The sequence below is a fragment of the Ovis aries genome, chromosome 2 (assembly GCF_016772045.2).
Source record: "Ovis aries strain OAR_USU_Benz2616 breed Rambouillet chromosome 2, ARS-UI_Ramb_v3.0, whole genome shotgun sequence".
Taxonomy (NCBI): Eukaryota; Metazoa; Chordata; class Mammalia; order Artiodactyla; family Bovidae; genus Ovis; species Ovis aries.
The window spans coordinates 222,157,390-222,162,349 of record NC_056055.1 but is presented as its reverse complement, the minus strand read 5'-3'; the positions used below and the strand labels follow the sequence as shown (position 1 = coordinate 222,162,349).

The window sequence follows — 4,960 nt, the reverse complement described above, 5'->3', positions numbered from 1 at the left end:
GCTGACTACAGAGAAGAGCCTGGGTGCTTAGCCTCCCCCTGCTTCACTGCCCCTCACGCTGCAAAAAAGAACCCCACCTGGGAAGAACGGGCCCCACACTGCATGAGAAGTGTGTTTAAGCAAGCTGAACTCCACTAGGGATTCCAGCTTCCTTCTTTATGAAGTGAGAGGATTGAACCAAGCCATCACTCAGTTCCCTGTAGTCATTAATATGCAATGATGCTTATGGTCCAGATCTAAAACTTCAGTATAAGTAAACTTCATCTTATCTTTGGTGCCATTTCTCCTGAGCAATAGAGTTGGGTTTGGGTCATACAAAGAAGCCTTTTAGGAAACTCTAGTAAAGAGAACACCACCCTACAGGAATCCTCACTGTCTTCCTCTAGAATGATCCCCCTTTCTCGAGGATTGGCTTGGCCACCAGAACAAAATCCCCATTCCTTATTGGTGGATCTCTTTAGCATAAGAGAAAGGAAAGCAGAGTTAACTAATTCATGTCAAGGTGTGAATGGATGATGAGTTCCAGAACCTTTTCTTGTTCTTGTTCTATAATGTCAAGTAAAATTATTGTCAAAGTTTGGCAGTATGACAAACTTTGATAACATCACTAAAAATCAACAATGCTCATCCTTCTCCAAGACTAAAATGGGTTCCAAGACTAAACTGGGTTCCACTGAACTAATCTCATATTTTTTTTGTATGTCATTATATTTAGCTGAGAGCTAGACTCATATCAGTACTCAAAAAATTATTGGTTGCCTAAGAAAATAATGGCTCTCTGTGCCTCAAAAAATTTTATTAAGTTAATCTCTGTTGGAATTTATTTAATTCAAATAAGAGATTTTTCAGACTTTTCCTACATGCTCTGACCTGACATCGTCCTAAAGAGAACTAAAGACACATACCAATATTTTGCTTCTCAAATTTCCAAAGGACTTATTAGGACTGAGAATTTCTGGTCTTACCCCAGACTTTTCTGAAATAGAATCTACATTTTGACAAGATGTTCACAGGATTTGTTTGCAAGTTAAAGTTTAAGAATCATGGGAGGAGTTATTATATTGTGGAGGAGTTGGAGAATCTGCACCTTGATACTTAAGTTTTCCTGAAGAACTTTCTGGTTAAATCTTTATTACTTTGCATTTCAGGAGACAATTTATGCCTGTGTGTGTGTGTCTCTGTGTGTGTATGTGTGTGTGTTATTCGCTCAGTCACGTCTGACTCTTTGAAACCCCATGGACTGTAGCCTGCCACGCTCTTCTGTCCGTGGGATTCTCCAGGCAAGTATATCAGAGTGGGTTGCCCTGCCCTTCTCCAAGGATCTCTCAAGGGGCCTAGAGGCAAGAATTACACACACACACACACACACACACACACACACACCTACACACACAGACAGGCATTATCTCTGCCTTGCAAGATTTTGCAGTCTAGTGAAGGACAGATACGTAAAAAAGGCAACCACCATCCATTGTGATGAAATAATATTGATAGCAGATACAGGTATGAGGGAAGGGTAGATAAAATTATTGGGTTTAACTAGGGAGTTCAGACAAAGTTTGGGGACAGAGATAGCCAAGAGCCTTTCCATTTTCAGTCTCAAGGCAAAAATGTATTTTGAAGAGTGACAAGCAAGTGGCATCTGTTGTGTATCACCAGGAACAGAAGTCTAAGCACTCTGTCCACTGCATCTTGGTAAAGAAATCACCAGGACAGCACAACTCATCCAGATGCTGGAAGGTACAAGGCTTTACTCACACAGAAGGGAAAGAGCAAGATCAATTCCAAGGTTAGACGAGGGTGCCCCAGGGCTAGCAGGTCCCTCTCAGCTCCAGATGCAGGCTAATTGTCCTGCATAAATCCCTCCCCAAAGAGAACGGATACCGTAGTACATTGGCCAGGTGTCACCATGCTTAAGCAGAAAAAAAAGAGCACACATAGAAACATGGAATCTGAAATAGGGAAAGATATTCCCACACAAGGTGATAGCCTGGCACAGGCTCTTGGGACTACCTCATAGAAAGGAAATGTCCCAAGCTCACAGCCCATTCTCACATAGTGAAGTAAGTAGGGGGTCGAAAGACTACCTGCTTGGGTGCTTGAGACAAACTTCCCCAACACAGAGGCTTAAACCAAAAAAAAAAAAAAAGAATCTATTGTTTCATGTAACTAAGCAACCCAGGGCTAGCTGGCTTCAGGTATAGCTATCTCTAGGTGCTGAAATCCAGTCCTCAGAGATCCAGTTTTCTCCATTTCCCGTGCTTCCCTCTGCTTTAGCTTCATTCTTAGACAAGTTCCTTTGGGAGTTTATCACAGAATGTTAAGGCTTAAAATTAATTTTTCAGGTTTCTGAAATTATATTTAAAACCTTCCATTGGCCTGACTTGGGTTATACAACCACCTCTAAATCAATCACTATGGGCAACACACCTAGACTTAAATTCCCACTGCACTGTTACTAACTTGTTTTACTGAGGTGAACCTCAGTAATCTCCATAACACAGCAGACAGTACTGCATGGTTTGTACTAGTAAGGTCAATGAATGCTCACTAATGGGTAATTTTGGTTATCATCATTATTATAGACCTGTATTCTGAAAGGAATTGACTTCACTGTTCAATATAGGGAATTGCTATTTGTGTTTTCTAAATAATCTTCCTCAGTTAAGCCCAACACATAAATGCCCATATATGCTCAACACACATCCTGGAAAGAAAGGGCTGCTATCATACCAACTGGCCCAGTGTGTGACAAGGGCCACTGGAAGACACCAAGCCAAGCAGATTTGATTTTAGACAGATTTCTAGATAACAACTCTTTAAGAAAAAAAATTTGAAACTCTCAGGACCACAAAGATTTCAAACATCTTTTGTATGTAACTCTATTCATGCTTCCAATTCTGGTTTGAATCCTGACCCAACTCCATGGAAAGTTTGGAAAGAATTTTTCTTCCTTTTTTTTTTCTTCTTTTTTGGGGGGTAAAGTGAAGTTGCTCAGTCGTGTCTGACTCTTTGCGACCCCATGGACTGTAGCCCACCAGGCTCCTCAGTCCATGGAATTTTCCAGGCAAGAGTACTGGAGTGGGTTGCCATTTACTTCTCCAGGGCATCTTCCCAACCCAGGGATTGAACCTGGGTCTCCTGCACTGCAGGCAGATGCTTTACCATCTGGTAAAGGGTACTTTATTGATGGTACATGACAAGGTAGGGCTCCCTAACCCTCGCCTTCCTCAAGAGGTCTGGGATGGAAACTGTTTGGGGCTTGGGAGATTTCTCAGTGTGCTGGAAGATCAAGGTGGGGCAAGGACTCCCAGGAGTTGAGGACTTCTCTCTTCCTTTCATGCTCTTGATAAGGCTGGTGGTCCAGGGACTCTTACTCCTTGGAGGCCATGTGGACCATGAGGTCCATCACTCTGTTGCTATAGCTAAATTCATTGTTTTACCAGGAAATAAGCTTAACAAAGTGGTGATTGAGGGCATTGCCAGCCCCAGCATCAAAGGTAGAAGAGTGGGTATCACTGTTGAAGTCACAGGAGACAACCCAGTCCTCAGTGTAGCCCAGAATGCCCTTGAAGCGGCCCTCTGACACCTGCTTCATCACCTTCTTGACCTCATCATACTTGGCAGGTTTCTCCAGGCAGCAGGTCAGATCCACAACCAACATGTTGGGGGTGGGGACATGGAAAGATATGCTCATGAGCTTTCCATTCAGCTCAGGGATGACCTTGCCCATGACCTTGGCAGTGCCAATAGAAGCAGAGATGACTTTTTGGGCAACCCCTTGGCCATCACACCCCAGTTTCAGAGGAAACATCCATAGTTTTCTGGGTGGCAGTGATGGCATGAACTGTGGTCATGAATCTCTCCACCATGCCAAAGTGGTCATGGATGACCTTGGCCAGCAGGGACAGGGAAAACAAGCAGTTGGTGGTACAGGAGGCACTGCTGACAATCTTGAAGAAGTTGTCATAATTCTCATGGTTCACCCCCATCACAAACATGAGGGCATCAGCAAAAGGCAGAGATGATGACCCTCTTGGTTCCACCCTTCAAGTGAGCTCCAGCCTTCTCCATGGTAGTGAAGATATGAGTGAACTCTACCACATACTCAGCGCCAACATCACCCCATTCTATGTTGGTTATATCTCACTCTTGGAAGATGGTGATGGCCTTTCCATCGATGATGAGCTCCCCGTTCTCAGCCTTGACTGTGCCAGGGAAATTGCCATGGATGGAATCATACTGGAACATGTAGACCATATAGTGAAGGTCAATGATGGGGTCACTGATGGCGGTGATGTCTACTTTGCCAGGTTAAAAGCAGCCCTAATGACCAGGTGCCTGATTCAGCCAAATCCATTCACTCTGACTTTCACCATCTTCTTTCAGGGATGCAGCTGACATAGCATGGAAGATGTGGCTCTGTCAAATGGGGAGAGCAGAGAGCTGCAAAGGATTTTTCTGCTTTGAGGTTAGTGAGATCAGGATCTGGATTTCTATCACTCCATCTATCTTATTTCATTTTTCCAAGTGGAACCAGGTCATTGCATCCCCTTGAAACTGTTCCCACTGGGGCTTTCACTAGATGAGCATCCCCCAAAAGGCACTCCCTGGGCTCTGTTGAATGAGGCCTGGGTAGAAGAGAGGCTGTAAAATGATATGTCTTTGAAACTGAGCAGGACCCTGCGAGGCTCCTGGGCACAGAAGCCTTCCTATGTCCCCATTTTCTTGTTTGTAGGAAATTGGCTTCAGCCTCCATGACTTTCTCTGAGTTCTAAGGGGCAGGTTCAGTTCAGTTCAGTCGCTCAGTCATGTCCGACTCTTTGTGACACCATGGACTGCAGCATGTCAGGCCTCCCTGTCCATCATCAACTCCCGAGTTTACTCAAACTCATGTCCATTGAGTCAGTGATACCATCCAACCAATTCATCCTCTGTCATCCCCTTCTCCTCTCACCTT

At 44.2% G+C, this 4,960-nt stretch overlaps 1 pseudogene; it reads right to left on the bottom strand.

Moving 5' to 3' along the window:
* Window positions 1-3,373: 3,373 nt before the first annotated feature.
* LOC101118589 (glyceraldehyde-3-phosphate dehydrogenase-like) lies at window positions 3,374-4,379 on the bottom strand (annotated as a pseudogene).
* Window positions 4,380-4,960: the final 581 nt, after the last annotated feature.